The 22,113-nt window shown below is 37.1% G+C and overlaps 1 protein-coding gene and 1 long non-coding RNA gene across 2 annotated transcripts in view; one reads left to right on the top strand and one right to left on the bottom strand.

Moving 5' to 3' along the window:
- Cdh20 (cadherin 20, type 2) overlaps positions 1 to 22,113 on the top strand; it is a 202,265-nt gene that overhangs the window by 106,673 nt on the left and 73,479 nt on the right. The gene's annotated exons all lie outside the window — the stretch shown is intronic.
- The window catches only part of LOC102017828, a 41,963-nt gene continuing 32,898 nt past the window's right edge, over positions 13,049 to 22,113 (bottom strand). The window contains exon 3 of the long non-coding RNA XR_259092.1: positions 13,049 to 13,338. This is a non-coding gene — a long non-coding RNA (uncharacterized LOC102017828). The remainder of the gene's footprint in view (positions 13,339 to 22,113) is intronic.

A 22,113-nucleotide genomic window follows, 5' to 3' on the forward strand; every position in this document is an offset into this window, starting at 1 on the left:
ATATATCATATATATATATATATTCTCTGATCTGCACATAGTTAATGCTTCTGTATTAAATGTCTAAGCAGCTTGTTTGCATCCAATAGCCATGCAGACAGAATAATATACTACCCAGATGGATAGGTGGTAGGAAACATGGCACTTTAAATTATTTAAAATAGCATAATTGTATTGCTTCCATTTACAGAGAATATCAAGTAAGGCAGTACAAACTGTTTTGAGTTAATGGAATCATAAAGAACTAAGATGATCCCATGGAGATTTCTAGAAATAAAATTATACAGAAATATTTGTGTTGTTTAATAAGACAACCTATTTCTTGAAATAGAAAAAAAATATACTGGGTAATGGAGTAATAATTCTCTTCTTCAATGAAAAAAATCAAGAGTCTTGCATTCAATAATCTGTTATCTATATTCTGGATCTGAGTGATATAAATTATATTGGCTATCCTCTACAAATAAAAAACTTAGCTATTCTTCTCACATAACTTCCAGTATAGATGCACATAGTATTTATTAAATACTTAGTGGATATCAACTGTTTTATTTAATTGAATCCCACAGCAAACTTTTAGGATATATTTTAGTATCATAAGCAACAGCATCCTATATTTTAGGTAATAAGAATAATCAAAACATTAAATACTATTCACATATTTTAATTCATTTAATACAATAACTTCATGAGATGGGTAAATTACTATGATTACCAATATCCCCATTTTTTCAGACAAGAAAACTAAACAACAATGCATCTTGCCTCTCAGAGAAGAAAATAAGGTTCAGAGTGGGTGATATCCCAATCAAGGACACATAGCTGAAAATAACATGCAAATCTTTACTATTTGTTCAGAATAAAAAGGTTTGACTGCATTATAGTTTTGTATCTTAAATGGTCCCCAAGGGCCAAATGGAAAGGTGGCCAGCCTGAGACAATATGGGAGGTAGTAACAGAACATTTAGAAGCTGGGACCTAATGGAAAGAGTTAGCTGGTGAGGATAAGGGAAGTTAGTAAGTGACCTTGAAGGGGATACTGGGACCCAAGCCCCTCCTTCTTTTCTGATTTTTGCTCCCAGGCACCAAGAGATGAGCAGCGTTGCCACACCACTCACTTTTGCCACAGGTCCAAAGTCAACAGGCCAAGCTACAATGGACTGAATCATCTGAAATCAAAAGCCAAGAGAAATATTTCTGGCTGGGAGTAGATCGCACATGCCCAGCATACATAAGGCACTGAGTATAATACCTACTGCTGCAAAGAAGGAAGAGGGCAGGCAGAAGAGAAAGAAGGAGGGAGAGATCAGGGACAGTAGTTCACACCTGTAACCCCAGCACTCTGAGAGGCTGAACAGGGAAGACTGCAAATATGAGCCAAGTTTGGGCAATTTAGCAAGACTCTGTCCCCCAAAATTTTAAGAAAGGCTGAGGATGTGGCTTGGGGTAAAGGTACTAGGTTCTCAGGATGAGTCTGGAGAGGGACTTCCTCTTTTAAGTATCTCAGGTAATCTGTCATATCTGACTAACTTAAACTCTATTAATATCCTTTTAGACTTTCTTTACAGATGTGTAAAAATGATACAATTTTTCAAACTGGAATCAAACTCCACACACCAGTAAAACATATTTTACTCATTTTATATATATGGTGGATGTATTTTTACCATAGTAATCAATGATCCAACAAACTATGACTTACCTCCTTCCTTGCTGATGTACATACATGTTTTTTAATGTTTATATAACATAATATTACATATGTACAGTATGTTTTTATTATAAATAATATATTGTGGTAAATCTCCTTCCTTATACATTTTTATACAAGTACATGTATAAAAGTAGGAATTCCTGGTACATAGTAGGTTCTGAATAGATGTGTTTAATTAATGGATAAAGAAAACTGGAATGTCATGCTCAAAGAATTAGTAAATTTTATATTTTGATATGTATGGCTAATTTGCCTTTCAGAAAAGCAAATAATCCATTTTCTAACATTTACATTTTTTACACTGCTGAGAATTGAACCCAGGTTCTCACACATGCTAAGTTATACACCTCTAACTCCTATTTACATTTTTAAAACTTTGTTTATGGTTCAAATATTTCAGGAAGCTTCAAATCTTTTGCATTGTGGTTCTGTCTTACAATGATACAGTGAAGTAAGAACACAAAACTTCATGAAATGTGATTGGAAAATTTTCAGAAATTTTGAGTATCAGATGTAAAATATAGCCATTATTTTAAAATTATATACCCTGACTTGAAATTATACTACAAAGCTATTGTGATAAAATCAGCATGATACTGGCAAAAAACAGACCTGAAGATCAATGGAAGAGGTTAGAAGATGCAGACACAGCTACAAACACACTCAGCCACCTTATTTTTGACAAAGGGGCCAAACATGTTCACTGTAAGAAAGATAGACTCTTTAACAAATGGTGCTGGAAGAACTGGCTTTCCACATGCCAAAAACTAAAACTAATCCCATGTCTATCACCACGCATTAAACTAAAATCAAAATGGATCAAAGATCTAAATATCAAAACAGAAACACTAAATCTACTGGAAAAGAAAGTAGGTAAAACTCTCAAAGACATAGGGGTAGGCAGAGAGTTCATGAACAGAAACCAAACTGCACGGGCAATACTTCAAAGAATCAACACCTGGGATCTCACCTTATTGAAAAGTTTCTGCACCTCAGAAGAAATCACCAACAGAGTAAAAAGAAAACCAACAAATTGGGAAAAAATTTTATCCAACTGCCCCTCAGACAAAGGACTCCTATCTAGAACACATAAAGAATTAAACTTATATAAATGAATACTTCAATAAATTAGATTTTGAAAAGGTAACAAATACAGCACATTACAGGCTAATTATTTTACTAAATATTAATATCACCTATGCTCTTGAAGTCAGTTATCATTTCTGTATCTGGAAGGTGGAAATACTACATAGCAGTGTACTATCCTGCATTTCATCCATCTGCATAGTCAATTACTACGCTGGAAGCTTGAAATTGGTCATGGTAGAGTACTCACACTGTGGAAATCACAAAGTGCTATAAATCAGAGTTTCATTTAGTGCTGAAGCTGAGAGTTTTCAGTTTAATTAATAATTTACACAAGGGTGAGAAATAGTCTAACAATAAGCCGCATATAAAAGTTAATGACAATAAATTTATTGTGAAAAGAACAGGTTGAAATGCAAGTCCATTTGTCAAATCATGGATAAATGCTGACTACTGATTCAAAGTCAGAAAAAACAATCAAGTAAAGCATTCTTTGAGAATCAACTGACTATAGGTAATTACATTTATTTACAAGAAAGAATACTGTATATTTTTATTCATAAATTTTGTGGCATGCATCCTTTATACCAGTAAAATGTATAATGAATTTGTGAATATATATTTGTATATATTTTTCAGAGAGCTGTCTTTTTAACATTTACTGGCATACTACTGCTTAGGGATCATATTTTTAGAAGCTTTCTCTTTATAAAAACTGAAATACCACACATAATGTATTCTAAGGTCCTACATATAGTTAGCTGTTTCTGAAATTTGTTTTCTGTGCCTTTCATATTCCTGTTTTTATCTTAGTGCTGTAAAAACTAAACCATTATAGCTTTAAAGTGCATTTAGTATTTGGAAGGACAAATACCACCCATTATTTTCCATCCCTCTGGCTATTCCAGAAGGAACTTTAAATAACAACAACCAAAAAAACCTCGTGCAACTTTCCTTCTAATAGCCTCCTGGTGATATCTCGTCCTTCTATTCAAGGGTTATTTTATATTCCTTGCCAAAATCTATGTCTTTTCATATATGCCTTCATTAATGTATTTCTAATCTGCATAACATTAGGTATATTATATTTTTGTTTTGAAAATATGACTTCAAGTATGCATCAGTCCTTGTGTTTTTCCTTGTACTTGACAACTATATAACTCATGGTTTCTTCTTGAATATGACTGAAAGGATGCAAAGAACCAACTTCCATGTCTTAAAGTTTTCTTAATTAAAATTCACACACTATTTCACAATTTCCTTATCTCTCTTTTTTGGTAACATTTTATGACACTAATGATATCGCTTACTGAAAAATTCTAAAACTATTCCCAGTAAAAAGTGGGCACCTTCCCTTACTTAATGTCTGGCATATGTATGTTTTTAAGCTAAACCCTTTATTTTGAGATCACTGTATATAAATAATTATATCAGGTTATAAGGATAATACAATGAAAAAGAGAGTAACACAGTGACATCCTATGTACCCTTTTCCCAGTTCCCTCGATTGGTAACTTAACTAAAATACAGTATCACAACCAGGAAACTAATAGTGACATGGTCAAGATACAGAACATTTCCATCATCACATGGGTCTCACCTATTGTCCTTTTATTTTTTCTTTTTTTTTTTTTTTTTTTTTTTTTTTTTGGTTTTTCTCCGGTACCGGGAACCGAACTCACGACCTTGCGCTTGCCAGGCAGGCGCTTTGCCGCTGAGCTAAATCCCCAGCCCCTCCTATTGTCCTTTTACAGCCCCACCCACATTCTTTCCATCTTAAGATTTGGTAACCACTCATCTTACCTACATTCCTATAATTTTGTCACATCAAGAATATTATATTAAAAGATAATATCGGGAGGCTGGGGATTTAGCTCAGCGGCAAAAGCGCCTGCCTGGCAAGCGCAAGGTCGTGAGTTCGGTTCCCGGTACCGGAGAAAAAACAAAAACAAAAAACAAACAAAAAAAAAAAACAAAAGATAATATCGGATATAATTGTTGATTGGCTTTCTTTTTCACACAGCACAACACACTGGAGATTCATTTAGATTACTGCACATATTAATAATTTTCCTTCATTACTGAGGAGTATTCCATGGTGTAGATACCACAAAGCATCTGACCATTCATTTGTTGAAGGTATCTGAGTTGTGTCCAGTTTGGGGTTATTAATAAAATTGCTAAGCCTTTGTATAGACATAGTCTTCATTTGTCTGGGAAAAAATGCTCAGGATTGCACTTGCTGGAATGGTATGGTAGTTGCATTTTTAATTACTTAAAAAAACAGCCAAAGTATTTTTCCAAATTTATACCTATATTGTGGTTTTGTCCCCATAAGGGCTCATCTGTTGAAGGCTAGATCCCCAACTATTAGGACGTAATAGAAATTTTAGAATGTTGAGCCTAGTGGCAGGAAGTTAGATCATTGGAGTGTACTCTTGATTGGGTGTCTTAGTTACTTTTCTCATTGCTAAAACAAACTGCCCAACACCCAAAGTTAAAGGAGGAAAGGTTTAGTTGGCTGGCTCCAAAGCAGGGTGGCATGGCAAAGAGGCACTGCAGAGGAGAAACACTTCATAGCAGGCAGATGGCAGAAGACAGCAAGCTACAAGAGACAAGCAACAGCAGCCTTCTTTTGTTCTTTATATTATATCCAGGCTACAAGCCTTTACAGCAGGTAGCACTCATACCCAGCATGGGCCTTCCCATTATCCATACTCCAAACTATGCCAAACCAACCAGTGGACTAATTGAGTAATCACACACCTTTAATCCCAGCATCACACACTCCAGATCCAGCCACCTTCAAAAAGCCCCATCTATGACTGCATGAGGCTTTGGAGAAACACCTAGACACAAGCCATACTCAGGGATACTGGACCCCCCTTTCTTCTGCTTTGCTTCCATGAGTTGACCAGCTGCCTCTGCCACACAGTCCTACTATCATAATGAACTGCCTTACCAAAGGCCCCAAAGCAACTGGGCCAACCATAGACTGAAACCTCTGAAACTATGAACCAAAATAAACCTTTCCTCCTTTGAGCTGATTTATCTCAGGAATCTTGTCACAACGACAGAGAGCTGATGGCACAATACCATTTTACAGTTTCACCAACTGCATTAATTTTTATTTTAGTCACTCTGGTTAGTACATAGAATTACCACAGAGTGGTTTGAGTGTGCATTTTCCCAGTGACTAATGATGTTGTACACCTTGTGCTATTTGCCATATGCATATCTTCTGTGGTTGTCTTGGTTACTTTTCTCTCATTGCTGGGACAAAATACCTGACGCCCAAAATTAAGAAGGAAAGGTTTATTTCGCTTACAGTTTGTGGAGGTTTTAGTCCATACTTGGCAGGTTACAAGGCACAGTGGCACATGGCAGAGGGCTACAGCTCATGGCGGCAGAACACAGCAAAAACAACAAGCACAAAAGGGAGGAATGGTGGCAAGCAGCCTCTTCCTCTCCCTTACATATGCAAACTATCCACCCAGGGAGGGTGTAGCTGTCACACCAATAGTCAGTCAAACTCTAAAAGCCTGCCCCATGACTGCACAAGGCTTTGGGGGGACACCCAGACACAAACCATAACAGTGGTAAAATGTCATCTGTTATTCATGTTCTAATTAGATTGTGTACTTTTCTACTGTTGAGTTTTGTGAGTTATTATAGTAGATACTAGTCCATTGACAGATGTGTACTATGCAAATATTTTTTCTCACTCTGTTGACATATATCTTTTCAGTTGCTATAGTGAAATCTCACCTTAATACAGAAAACAGAGATCCTAAAATTCTATTACATAAAATGCAGTATTATTAATTGCAAGATTAGTGAAGAACAATGTCTTGAGTCTTTGTTGTGGTTTGGCTTTGGTCAGCCTTCTAGTACATTTCTGTATAATGGAAAGTAGGAAGAAAATGTGTTTTTATTTATTAGATATTAAATAGATATATAATAGGAATTTTACTTATTGGACATAAGGAAGGAGAATGATCATTTCAAATAATATGTGCATTGTATGCTAAAATGAGAAAGTTTTAAATGAAAGGAGTCATGTCTAACTTCATTCCACACCTAAAAAGGATAAAAATTTTGGCCCTTCATATACCTTCTAAGTCAAAACAAAGTCTGAATAGAAGACCAAGACCATTTGTTAATCACATTACACTGGAATAACCCGTAAGATGTTCCTATATTTGTTCTACTCTATTTCTTGCATAGTAAGCCACTTCCATTTTTCCTATAGTTAAAATAGATGTATCAGTACCACCCCAATTGCATAACACCAAAAACAACCATTCTCATGACTTTTTACGTGAAAATTCCTCCAGAGAATAAAACAGCATTCCAGGGTTTTCTCGGCCCCATCTGGTAAGGTGTTCATTGTATAGAGATATTTCTGTGGTACTTTTAAAAGCCTTAGGTGTAAGCTAAGACAACTGAACAATACTACTGGCCCTGAATCACTGTCATCCAATGTGGGGAAGCCATGCAAACACTAGCAACCTTGCTTTCCAGGCTAGTTAAAGAAGGATATTGGGCGAGTCAACAAAATGAGTTGTAGGTCATTTCCAAGTGGTAAATTCTAGTATTTCGATATAAAACATATAAACATTTTACTAAGAGGTATGATGAGCATTCTACCAAATATTTAACTAGCACTCTTCAAGGTGTTAATTGCATTAAAGATGAGAAACTATTAAGAAACTCATAGACTGGAGGAGACTAAAGAGACAAGGTGAAATGCAATGAGGGATTCTGGATTGAATCCTGGAATAGAATACAGACACTAGAGAAACCGTATGAAATATCTAAAGTCTGTAGCTTAATTAAAATGTCTGATCACTGAGTAAAACTGTTAATAGGAGAGTTTGCAAGACAAAGATTCTGGAGGCATTAATGAAATTGTATTTTTGGAAAATAGGTCACTTCTTCCTTTAAAGTGTGAGTATACATATGTAAAGAACCATAAGGTGACACACTTTTGAGTTATTTATTCCTTGTTTGAGTTTCTTCAATATGGTTATCTATGAAACCACTGGAAGGGTGTACAGTTCTCCTAAAAAAAATCTTTTCAGTAACATAACCATTCTACAAATATAAAGAGATTCTACAAGTATAAGTTATTTGCCAGATGTGGGAATGTAAAGATATTATGGGAACTCATTAGGCACTTTTTAAAAATGTGATTTGTCATGAAGATCAAGAAGCATATAATTCTATGTTAAATAGCATCAAAGTGAGAACCTTTTAATTTTATGTCAAATACGGGTTTGTTACATAAATTGTGTGGGTAATCTCTTCACACAATTTGAGCATACCTTTTAGAAAGGGATTTTTTTAAATTACTGGAAAATGTTAAGCAGAGGCATCTAAGCTTAAATTTAGACCCCGCTTGACTACAGAATTTACAAAGGTCTAAAAACTGAACTCCTCTGACCCTATATTGGTAAGCTTCATAGTCCAGTTTGGAATGGCTTATTCCTCAGTATAGTGCTAACCTTAAAATCCTGTGTCCCGTAGTTTGGGTTTGCCCTTTGGTGGGTTTAGAAACCAAGTGGCTATTAATGCATTTGATGGCATCCAATTAAATGTTTTCTTTTCTTCTATCACATCATCAAATTTAAAACATGACCTGGTCTAGTCTGTGCTCTCTACAGGACTGGGGTGACAACTCTCTCAAGTTCCTCCACGTTTATGGCTCTCTCTATTGTTCACGGCCAAACCATACTAGATGATGTATATCTTATATCTGATAGTTAAAACCTGAAAATTAAATGTCTTCTGATGTTTAGAGTGCTTCTAATCATAACAAAAGAGTTTTTATGTGTAAAAATAAAAACTCTTCATGATTCAATAGACTATATAATTGCATAAGTACTTTTAAAACATACTTTTGGGGAGGTGATGTCTTGAGAGCAAGACAATTCCAGTCACAAGAGCCTGGATTTGGATGAGAGACATTTTGCAACAGCAACACTGATGACTTAAAAAAGCACTCCTTGGTTAGTAAATCTGTCTCAGGCAGTTCAGGCTGCTATTGTAGAACATTATAAACAAAGGAACTTACTCAAGAAATATTTTTCTCTCACATTTCTGGAGGCCGAGAAGACTAAGATCAAGGTGTTAGGAGCCCTGTCTGGCGAGGGCCCTTTTCTTGGTTTGTCAGCGGCCTGGGGCCATCTTCTAGTAACATCCTCACATGTCAGAGAGAGAAAGCTCCCTCTTGTTTATCCTTAGAGGCACTAACCTAATCCTTGAAGGCCCCAGCCTTATGACCTAATTACCTCCCAAAGGCCCCACCTCCTAATACCACCAGATTGGAGTTAAGAAGTTCAACATATAAATTTGGAGGGAACAAAAATATGCTGTTCACAACCTGAATCCACTTCTAGTAAAGTTTCTGATTTTTCCAACCCTCCTAAACACAACATTTGTTTTGTTCCAAACCTGTTTCTCCTTCTGCCGTGGGAGCATCCACTTGTGTTTGAAACATTCTCAGAATCTAAATAGAAAAGTAACCACTTATAATTCACTGATGCTTTAGTAGCTGCCTAACCATATCTTATTAAAGTGGAGCTATAGATATGAATCTAAAACACATACTCTGAATATCTTAGTCTTTCCTGAGCATTACAATAGTAATAGCTAACATTTATTTAGCACTTTATAGTTTTGCCAGTCCATGGTCTACATGCTTGTTGTATGTTGTTTAACAAGGAAAATTGCCAGGTGTGGTGGTGCATGCCTGCAATCCTAGCACTTGGGAGGCTGAGACAGGAGGATTGCAATGAGTTTGAGGCCAGCCTGGGCTACACAGTGAGTTCGAGGCCAGCATGAATTACATAGCAAAACCCTGTCATACACACACACAAAAAAAAAACTACTTGTAAAGTCAGGTACTCTTATAATCAATCTTTTATAGATAAGGGAGTTGAGACACAGAAAAGTTAAACTCCTTGCACAAAACATGATAGCAGCAGAAGCACACCTTGTTCAACCATAATCAATATGAATGACCCCTCCTACCTGAGGAAATTTCCTAAAGAAATTCAACGTCAGTATCATCTGCTATTTGACTTAATGACATTAATAGTAATGTCTGTCCCATCGACTTCACAGACTTGTTGGGAGGGTCAAATATAATGGTGGAGAAGTATGTTTCAGGTTTTCCCTTCTCTTTGGAGCTGTTCTAAAACATATAGAATATAGAATATATAAAATATGTGGTAAAATCTTAGTTCCCGGGCAGAGAGTGAGTGTTTCTCAAGCCACCCCAGCAATGTATACAGATAAGACTAAGAATTCTCCAGACTCTGTCCCATTCCTTCTCCATCCCAGCAGGCCTGGCACCCCAATTACCATGGAAACTCACTGCAGGTTCCTGGCTGACCTTACATGGCTGCTGTCCCTCTTCTCTCTTATATCTAATTTTAAAATGCAAATTCTCCAGTGAACAATCTGGGTTCTCAGTTGACTTTCTCTATAAGTAAAGTAGCTGATTTTTTGAGCATTTTTTAAACACACACATATAGAGCGCAAGTGTTTAAATGAACATGATGTCATGTCTTTCTGTTCTGTTATTTCACCTGCCTCCCTGTGTCTTCTCTCCACGTCTGTTTCTCATTGCATATAACCCCTCCCTTTGCCCCTCTATCTCCTTTTATTTGAGTGTAAGTGATTTTAATACTGAACAAACATACTATGTATTATTTGCTCTATTTCAGAAAAAGGTGTCCCTTATTCAAGAGAAAGTTTACAGCATTCTAATTGTTCCTTTCCAAAATGAACTCCAAAACACTGAAAGTTGTTAAAGATTTATTGAACCCACCATCATAACTTATCACGCCAATTCCTTGCAATATCTGGGGAGATGGGGGGCCAAGAACATCCCTTTTCACATAAGTCCAGCACAACCCCCTTCCCTTTACAGCCAAGCAGCCAAGTCTGAGCTCTGCCAGACAATGGGAAAAATATTATTTCTACAAACCTCTTTCATTCTGTACACATTAATTGAGCCTCCCTTAGGGTAGGAGAATTAAGCTAAGATGCTCGTAAGGGGTATAACCCATAATTACCTCCAAGATCTGAACAGAAGCTAAAGGACCCAGATGCAGTAACTTCATTTGAAGGTAAACTGTGCATAAGCATGTGAAAGTAGAAGTCAGCCTTGAAACTGCATGCGAATTAATGAAGGCAAATTAGCCTGGGATTTGTGTTTGCTGTGTGGGAAGGTGATGGCAGAGTAAATCTTCCAAATTTAAGTATATTTTATGTTAATTGCAGAAAGTAGCATAGATGTGTTCCTTTAAATCTCATCCAAGGGGAGCTAGAGTTGGGCTTGTTGAGTTCTTTTATTATCTACTCAAATGACTCCAGTCCTTGTTTGTATTTACTTCAGAAGCATAGGCCTATTTCTGAATAGCTTTACAACTTCAAGTGTTTTAAGAAACTTCTTTTTAATACTATTTAGTTAATTGTACCATAATAGCTCCTAAATGGAACATTATATCTATCAGTTTTAAGTGCTACTGTAGATATAATAGCTTTGGTCATATTATTATAATCTTTTTTATTTAGAGCACTTGGAAAGCTGAAAATTAAGTATGTCTCAATCTGCTATCATTCTTACCATTACTTACCTTTGTGCTAAGTAAATACTAATGAAATTATATCACCTCTTATAAAATTATATTCTGAATTGTCTGCTGATGGAATATTGGTTTAATGTAGGTACACATTCTTCCCTGTTCTCCTTTCTGTTCAGCTAAAAATGTTTTCTCTGTCATAGCAAGGTTACAGGAGCACTGATTTTTTAAAAATACCAGTATACTTAGTAAAGACAGATTTAGAATGGAGAAGAAAAAGGAAATCTGAAATTACAACCCTATGCAAGTGTATAACACCTATCATGAAGTCCTGGATGCTACATGCATGAAACATCCCATGCCCAGAAATGGCCTATTGTTGAGAGAAAGGCTGAACTAAGAAAGTTGGCCTAAACTATCAGCAGGTGTCCCCAAACCAAGTCACTCTTGGTATTCAAGATATGATCCATCCTCTAGCAGCTGTTTGTGCCACCAAAGACTCAGAGCCCACACCACTCATACCTGGTACAAATCTACATGTTAAAAGGACCCTCAGAGGGTTCCTGTATGCTAGTAATTGGAGAAGTCCCGTCTATACCAGTCAGAGATCTCTACCATGAAGTAGGAACAGTTCCTCTTTAACCTCAAGTGTTACCTAAAAATACACTAGCCACTCTCTTTAACAGAGATTGGTGCTATAGTCACAGAGAAAGTGAAACATTGTGCTGCTTTAAAACTTCAAATCAGCCTTGGAGATCTGGGGCCTGGGGAAACAGAGATAGTGAAGAGGGAAAGTGCTGAACACTTCAACCAACTGTTGGAAGGAAAAGTTCTTGTTGGATCCATTTTGCCCTCTTCCCCATGTGATGTTATTGGATTTGATTTCTTTTCTTCTACAGCAGGGCATATTGGTTTAAAAAAAGACTTAAATTTAGTATTCCATCCAGATGCTTTCAGTTTGGCAGGCCAAAAGCAAGTTTTACATAGAGACTGAGATCACTGAAAGGCATTAGAATTTTGAGCTTGAAATTTCAAAGGCACTTTAAAGTCAAGAAACTGTTTAGGAAAAACTAAATGAATATAAGTGACCTTGATATAATTCTGCAGTGATATTCACATCTCAGCCATCTTGGAAAAAGTTCCTTGGGGTACCTTTTAACTAGTCTTCCTGGCACTGAGTTCAAAACAACAGACTTTATGCTAAATCTCACTTATGCAAATGACATGAACTGGAAAGTACACTAAGACCCAAAACATCTCCAATTTAACTGGAGGAAACATAAAGGGAAAAAAACTCAAACTGGAACTCAGTTTATCTCACTATATAATAGACTCACAACACAGATCATTTGTGACTTCAAAAGCTTGGGGGAATTCTCATCAGCAGGAAAGCCATCAATTCTGCAATGAACCCCAGATGTATATCCTCTAGTTCATTTCTGACACTACCATAGGCTGAAGGTTCAATTCCCACGACTACCCCTCCTACCCCCACCCTACTGCCCTCAGATGCCAGCTGTAAGCTCCAGGTTATTTTCCCAGTGCTTCTGACCAACAAGCTATACATCAGAGGTCCTATGATCCCCTCTTCAGGGTTGATTAATTTACTTAAGTAGTTCACAGAATTCAGGGAATTGCTTATGTTTACTGATTTATTATAAAGGATATTACATACAGATGAACAGATGTACAAGACAAGAAGGTGTGTGAAGCTTCCAGGCCTTCTCCGTACATGTCATCCTCCGAGAGTCTCCACATGTCCGGCTATTGGGATGCTAGATGAGTTTGTCCTTTTGAGTTTTTATGGAGATTTCATTTCACTGGCATCAAACTCAGTGGAGAAACCCAAGAAAGTTCTGTTCAGTCTTCTTGACTTCTCTGTGCAGCCCTCTTTCCTCACAGGTATGAAGTAGAAACCCTCTGACGTGATAGTCCCACAGTCAACTATCAGACAAGATGGGTCAGAGAATTTCTTTATTGCCAGACGAAGACAGAAGGGAGAAATTAAAATTTCTATGACCTGCCTTGGGGAGAAGGAGGAAGGTGCTTTCTGAGGGTGCTTCTGAGGTGTAAAGTGCCCCCACGTTATTCTACTCACTGTGGAAATAACAAAAGCTATGGGAAGAATGAGCCAGAAAGCATGGACAAAATCAAAGTATACTCTCATAATACCACAGACAGGCACCATAGCTACCACTTACTCCACTTGTAATGTCTCAGCAGCTGCTGCCTCTCTGCAGTTTAAACAGTCCTGGACCTCATATGTATGACATATATGGGAGTGACTGGGGCAACTCCACCACCTTTCTCTAAAGATAATTAGCAGGATCAGACTAATTCTGTTTTCAAAATAAAAATGAGAGTTTTGACTTACATGGCTGGTTTAGTTATCACATAAGCTATTTTCCAGGGTTTCCATTTTCCTTTCTCACTGTATTTTTTTCTTATTTTTGCCATCTCTTTTTTCAATAATTTCATATCTACAGGCCAATAGCTACTAAGGTTAAACAATATTTTAAAATGTTTTCCCAAGTATTTATTGGTTTAGGAAAAAATTTATCATTCAATATTTTAATCAGAGTCTTAGAATATCTCAGGCAATAAGTATTAACAAATTATATGGTGTTGTTATTTATATCTTTTTCAGTAAGGATATTGTGATAAATTTTTTTTAGTTTCAGAAGGAAAATAGCAATTTTCATGAAAATAGTTTTTCATGAAAAGCTAAATTTGAGTTGTGGTATACATAAATTATCCAAATTATATAAACAGTGTATAGAAGCAGGAAATTTCAATTTAGTATTAACTAGGAAAATATTTTAGTCTCTGTGACTGTAATAATGTCTATCTCAAACAGAGATACAAAACTAATACAAAATTAATGAACTCATTCAAAACAGGATCAAAATGATTACCTACTAGAGCAAAATATTTGAGCTTGGTGCATTACTTCCCTTGGTTGATGCAATAAAGTATCACAAATTGAGTAGCTTAAAAACAAAAAAAGAAGAAATTCATTGTTCTCACAGTTGTCATAGCAAAAAGCCTATAGTCGAAGTGGTAATCAAGGCCATCCTCCCACCAAAGCTAGGATGGAAGGATCCTTCCCAGCCTCTTCCGGCTTCTGGCATCCCTGACAACCTTGACTGATTATAGGTTACATCCAACCTATGTTTCCATCCTCTCATGACCACCTTCCTTGTGTGTCTCTAGAGTCCCCTATTTCTGTAAGGTCATCAGTCATCACATATTAAAGGCCTCCCCTAAAAAATTCATCTTAACTTGATATCTGCAAAGACTCTGTTTCCAAATAAGTCTACATTCACAGGTACCAGGCACCAGAGCCTCCACATATATTTTGGGAGGACACAATCCAACCCACCACATTTACTCAGTGATAAAACCTACAATTTTATCAAAATAATAGTTTGATTCATTCTCTCTCTCTCTCTCTCTCTCTCTCTCTCTCTCTCTCTGTTTCAAAAACTAAAATAAACTTTTTTGTTTGCATTGAAATAATAAGTAATAGAAATCAAGCTAGTATAAGGAACACACTAATAATAAAGATTCTTTTACAATGGAGAAAAGACTATCTAGGGTCTATCAATGAAGGCAGCATGAATAACAGAAGCAGTAACTTAAGATCTTTGAAGTCTGTCAGTAACATACCTGCATGGCTGCTCTTAGAAAACAAAGAGAAGGTCTTTGAGAAGTTCTATGAGAACTGGTCCAAGAAAACAAAGTTAGGATAAGTTCAAAGAATTCATGAAGAAGAAAAGACAGGACCTTAGTGCTAAGAGTAATTTAACACAAGAAATAACTTAGCATACCATTAGTCACTCTTTGATAACAGCTGAATGTTTAGAAAGCATAATTCATACTGCTTTATGTGCCATTCACGACTTAACATATCACAGTAAGCAATCTTTCCTGTTACATTTTTGTGCCTATCTTTAAATAGGTTACTTTCTTCTCAGACTTGCAATTTTCCCACCTTCTCCTTGGAACACCATTTTAAGGACCCTTTCTGTTGTCTTGTTTCCCTCTTCTGGTCTGCGTACTCTTCAATCTTTTGTAAATACCTGCAGGGATGGGGTGCCTCTCAGCATCACTCCTGGTTGCTGGTTTTCTCTAATTTCAATCCTAGCTTCCTACAGCTATCCTAGAATCCTTAACAGAGTACCTGGTTAAGACTTTCCATAATCAGTCTCTTCCACCCTCTCAGAGATGTTCCTTGGCCATCTAGGAAAATCTCTGAATCAAGTAATCTTAACTTAAAGTGTAAATATTATTACATCTTCTGGAGTCAAGATTGTTATCACACTTTCAAAGAATTTCCCAATCCAAAATGATTAAAAAAAAAAGTCACAGTCTCAAAAGTGCAAAGTCAGTCACTATCAGTTGAAGTGCTGGGAAGAGCTTTGGCCATATTCTACCAAGATGTAACTAAGATTCCAGGGCTCAAGAAACACAAACTCCTGACAAAGGAGATAGCAAAGATCCCCAGACCACTGAGAAAATATGAACGCTTACTAAAGAGAAAGAGAATTCTGGTTTGTCAGAAAAACCTGAAAGTGAAATTTTCTCTCCTCTACCTTCTACCCACACTGGGCCTGGTAATACCTTAATAAGAAATATATTAAATGAGATAACATATGTAAAGCACTCAGCATGAAGCCCAGAAGGTATCAGATATTCAATAAATATTAGTTCCTTCTGCTATTAAGAGGAATACCAGCTACAATGTTTATGTGAATCTCTGGCCATAATTACCATGCAGCACAGTAAGAAGTATGTGGAAAATTAAATATGTACCACTATGTTAATTTGGTTTTTAAGTTTTATTGATAACGTCATTATATGTGTTATGTAAGCTCAGAGTTTTTCAGCTTATACAGCATGATTAACTGTTCCTAACTTAAGAAAAACAATCCAAAGTAACATCTGAGGAAAATACAGTTCAGGGTCTTCCAAGGTTAACATACAGTACTTAACTTCCCAGAGTATAAAATATAGCCTTGCTCTTTGTTCTTCCTGTAAAAACCCAGTCCCAGCCCCACCCATCACCATGGTCCTCCCCACAAATCTGGGTAGTCTACGTACTACATAGCACTGATACTTATATTTTACCTCCTTTTACCCCACTTTAAAAATTGAACATCACTTGTCACTACTGGCTAAGACCAAGCACTCTCCAATACCAGATTCATCCGTTTGTTGGATGCTTTGATGTGCAGTGCAGTTCAACCTTAACAGTCTGGGAACTCCAGCCAGTGCAGTGCTTGCAACAAGAGCTGAGAGCTCCCTGCCAAAATAACCCTCACTAGAGAATCGCTGATCAAAACACTGGCTGCAAGGGAACCGTGGGCTGTGACTCAAAGCCACAGGAAGTTGAAAGCAACCACACCCATTTATCAATATCTGGGAAAAGGAGGTAACATTAGCAAGAGTGAAAAATAGCTGGACCTCTCAAACTCAAAAGCAAATGTTTGTGAACAAACCCGGCCTAAAGTTAAAGTTGAGGTTTCAGGGAATCCAGCTGAAACTGTGTCACAGCATAAATGGGAATCACTCTTATTTTAAAAATCTAGGAATCCACTGAACATATTTAGAAAATTCTCAATAGTGTCTAGCACTGTATAACAATTATTTTAACTCATAACATCAGGAAATGACTGTATCTACAAATGGGATCAATCATTTCCAAGCCTTGTAATAGCAAACAATTTCAGGCTCCAGGTCAATCCCCGGGAATATTTTAAACATGCTTGTCACAGAGTTCACTGGAAATAAACCATTTGGTCTGTACACCAGAATAGCCCTTGATAATTGTTTTAAATTGAAATTGAAGAAAGGGTCACTGTCACCAGGCACTAGCATACACATGTACTCTTGTAGGTACTAAAAAGTGAATAAAAAAAAAAAAAAAAACAAGGACAGCATGAAATTTATTGACTTTAGTCATTATCCCCTGCATCTCTCAATGTAGCTGTGCATATGGTAGTTTCAACTTTCACTCCTCCCTCCCCCATTCTACCCCTGGTCCTAGAGATTGAACTCAAAGCCTTCACACTAACATAATAAGCTACATCTCCAACTCTTCCTTTTATCTTTTACTTTGAGACAAGAACCCACTAAGCCACTAAATTGCCTAGATAAGATGGAACTTGTTATCCTCCTGCCTTAACCTCCCAGAGTGCGGGGATTACAGACATATGCCACCACACCTGGCTCTACTGTCACTTCTTATAAAGAACAGCACACTGCTTGTCTTGTAACTGTGTAGGCTTTTTGCTAATTTCACACATATTTTCCATCACACTGAAGAAAATCACAGAAATGGCAATAAGAATCCTAGAATTGGATAGAATTATAGGTTGGCAAAAATGAATCAATATTTTGATCTCTGAAACATTTTGAAACTTTAATGTCTTGCAAATAATTCTTCATTCTTGGAAGAAAAACATGGGCTAGAAATTTGTTATCAAGCGAAGTGAACTTTAGTACTTCCTTTTAAAAATTAACATGGAAATGAAACAAGAAGACTGGATGGCACAGAAGACTGAAGTGTCTAGAAAATCTACAGAAGAGGACTGCACAACATTAATTTTAAATGTCCAATCTTAATTCTACTGAGAACCTCGTGACACATCCAGACAGGGAACCTCTCTTGAAAACAAGTTATACTTGTCACACAAACAATACAAAACTTAAAATAAGACATATTCCTTAGGAGAAGCAAATAGTGATCATTACTTTCTAAAATTAGTGTAAATATAATATTTATAAGATATAAGCAATTCTGAGTTGTTTTCTACTGACCTATTTACCAAAAACAGTCTACTTTATTTATCACATAAATGTTCAAACTTATTTTCTAACATTTACTGTAGAAGGTTACTATTTCATTCAGATACTATACATAGCATATTTTCTTTAAAACTAGCACTCATAAATCCCTCCATCATGTGGCCTTCTAGTCACATAAAGTCATGAAATATATGGCTCATGATGTCACGGCCATTCCTTCAACAGCCATTTTATGACTCCACCTTCCCCAGTTAACCTCATTAATAAAGCTATTCAAAACAAGCTAGCGGGTGGGAAAAAGAATTAACTTTATTGAACTCACAGAACAATTTTCCCTGGGCCCACATTTGAGGTTTGTTTGCCATAAGTTGAGGATACAACTACTCCTAGTAAAGATGTGGGCTGAAGGAACCAACTTCCCTCAAGTTGGCATTAAGGAAAAAGGAGCATTAGTGCACAGTGGCAGAGCTGACTCACAAAATCTGAGGGCAGAAGATTCAACCTCACCTCTTGAGGGACTGAAAAAGGAAACCAGAGCCTCTTCTCTCCTGTGCCATCCTGCCTTGCTCTCTTCCACCTGACTTCACTCTGCTTCTTTAGGGCCTGATGCTTCAGCCATCCTTGCCTGGCCCAATTCTAGATCTCAAGTGTCCACCTGTTCCAGAACTGCTTCAGGGCTCTGAAAGGCAGAGTTCTCGGTTACAAAAAAAGCTTCCAGGGACTGTCCTTGGGGGAGGAGAAAGTTCTAAAACAAGGCAAAAAGATGCTGGAAGGCACCCCAAAATGTGTCTAATATCTCTAATGAGTCTATCATCAGGAAGATATACTGCTTGGATATCTTCAGCCAGATTTCCCCATTAGGATCATGTGCAAATTAGATTACTGTGAGCTATCTTTCCTATTCTATTTTCAGAAAGACTTGTATGAGGCACAATTTGCCCTTCTCTCCTTGAGAATGTGACTATTTCCACGTAGTCACAATGAAGAAGCATGTTTATAGCACTTAGTGTCCCCCGCAAAACGTATCAGAACAGAGTGTTCTGGTGACAAGCCAGGTATAATTTTACCTCCCTTTATTAAAAAGGTGTCCTTTCTCACTATCCATCTTACACAGACAGAGCTTGAAACTTCAACAGCCACTGCTGGCCTATAACTGACATGAAATCCCAACTTGGAATGATTCATTCTTCCACCAAAAATATGAAGGAAAATATCCAGTGAATTATGAAAAATGTTAACATTATAGTTTATACCATGAGTATTCTCTTTCCTACTTTTTTGAAGCATTCAACTTGTATGGAGCATCTATAATGCTCTAAACACTGTACTTTATCTGCTGCACAAATGATTTCATCTGTACAGCAACTTTGCCATTCTGTGCATTAAAAAATCCGGGCCACAGAAACATTAAATGACTTGCCAAAAAACAGAGAAACAGATTCTAAACTTGATTCTGCCTAACCCTAAAGCCTGAATTATTACTCGGACCAGAACTAATAGCTAGTGTTTACTGAACACTAACACTGTGCTAATAATGCTCAACTCCCAGTTCTTGACATACACTACATGTAGTAGAAGAACTAGCTGTGATTGGCTCCATTTTGCCGGTGTGAAAAGTGAAGTACAAAGACGTTAAATATTGATCCTTGTTTAGAGTAAACAAGAAACAGAGTTTAACTTCAAGTAATCTAGCAGCACAGCATATCAAATTGCCTCCACTGGAGAATTTGATTCTGTAGTTATCACATGTACTTCTGTGTGATTACTCTCATTATTAAGTTAATATGCCTCAGCTGTATATGCAAGGACACCAATGATTCTGTCACAAGTTCAAAGTGAAACAGAGTTAAAATTTCAAGTCTTGTCTTTTCATTACATGCATGGAGAACAGAAGTGACAATCTTGGTAGCCAGGATTCTCAAATCCTTATTTGCCTATAACAGCTCATTTTCTCAGAACCCTTAAGGATTTAAGACATCAAAATATGCTAAGGGTGTTATTAGTAAGGGGAAACTCCTGTTCATTTCTGGGGTGTGTCTGTGGATGTGTCTATGGGTGTGCATATTTGGGGAGGAGGATGGCAAAATATTAAAGATTAATAACTTTTCTAAGAATGCTTTTTTCTTACCTCTCCATTTTAGCATGCTTATTGCTGAGAGTTCTTTAATAGTATTCTCTTTTTCCCCCCTACTATCTCATTAAAAGTCTTCCAATTTCAAATCACTACTGTCCAACTGGCTCGGATAATGTACTGTCATTCCCAGTTCATACATTGTGGTAGGGCACTTGCCTATCTGTATACATCACTTCAACTGCAGCAAGCTAGCCATGGACCATGACCTATGGGTCCCCCACAGCCATTTATTGTAAACTATAGCTCATGGGTGACACTAATGAAGTTCCACATTTGCATGAATCCACATTTTTCTAAGTCCCTTAAAATTCGCTAATGAGAGGCTGACAGTGTTTTTTTCATTAATTTGTTCCCCTTTTTTCTTCATCTCTTACTCTAGAGGCAAAACCATTTCCATTTAAACCATTGCAGCATATCCCCTTCATGACCACCAGAAACCAAACACCTCCCCGTAAAATACTGCAAAAAAAAGAATGTGGTAATTGCTTCCAGATTTGGAGCTTTATATGCAAACTCTTTATGACATTCAAAAAGCTGGGAAGGAATCGCAATAGCACTGTGCTTCTGGAAAGATGAAGCTAATTTCAGAATCCAATTTTCAAAAGGAAATGCCATGTTTGTTTCATGTCAGCCTCTGCTTCAGATCGGAACAACGACAAAGAAAAAAATGAACAAAGCTGAAACCGTTGGTCTGGCTAGTTATTTCCAAGCAAAGCAGAGGGCAGATGGAAAGCCTTTCAGTTGGCTGGAGTGCCTTGTCTTGTCTATCTCCAGTTACTCTGGAAGCAGCTGACCAAAGCCTCACCCCTGTCAAATGAGAATTAACACACGCATGCACACACACACACACAATGTTTATATAAATAACACTACTGAAAAATATAGACTGGCTGTCACACTGGTGACCTAGCTGCCTTGGAAGTTTTGATACGCCAGCATCCCTGTCCAGTTAAGCAAAGGCCTTGCCTCCTCTCTGCTCCCAACCACACTAGAGTGACCACACAGTGCACAACCTGGGTTATATATGTGACCCACACGTAGCCCAGCACAAGCACTTAAGTTGGAAGGACTTCTGGAAGGGAGCATGTAGTATGCTGTAGATTTAGAATCAACCTCTGGAGTATAAATTTGTGTGTGTGTGTGTGTGTGTGTATAGGAGAAAATCACCTACGATGTTACATCTGTTTGTATTCACTTTTCCATACATACACTGTTTACAGCTTAGTGGATATATATGAAATTAATAAGTGAATAAAAAACATATACCTACACATAAACATGTTATACACATGTGTGTAAATATGTACCAAACACAAAGAAAGGTGTGAAGATATGTGATAGACATCATATATAAAATATATCAATGGATTCATAGTGATTTTCATAAGGATTTATGCAGGGAAAATGTACAGGATGGGGCTGGGGATTTAGCTCAGCGGCAAAAGCGCCTGCCTGGCAAGCGCAAGGTCGTGAGTTCGGTTCCCGGTACCGGAGAAAAACCAAAAAAAAAAAAAAAAAGAAAATGTACAGGATATTTAAATGAGTTTCTTTCCCTTATATACTATTTCCTACCAAAGAACATTTTCTCATTACCACCTGTTAAAAACAATTTGACTGTGCCCTTTGCCGGTCCTCACTAGATCCACAAAGAATGCAAGTACTGACCCATCATATCTTTTTGTGCTCCCCTTTCTGGGAATCTGTATTTAAGTTTAAGCAATATTCCTGCCAACTGCTGTGTATGCAGAAGACCAGTGGCATGTGGGGAAATAAGG

Source organism: Chinchilla lanigera, unplaced genomic scaffold, assembly GCF_000276665.1.
Source record: "Chinchilla lanigera isolate Chin_1 unplaced genomic scaffold, ChiLan1.0 scaffold00001, whole genome shotgun sequence".
Lineage (NCBI taxonomy): Eukaryota > Metazoa > Chordata > Mammalia > Rodentia > Chinchillidae > Chinchilla > Chinchilla lanigera.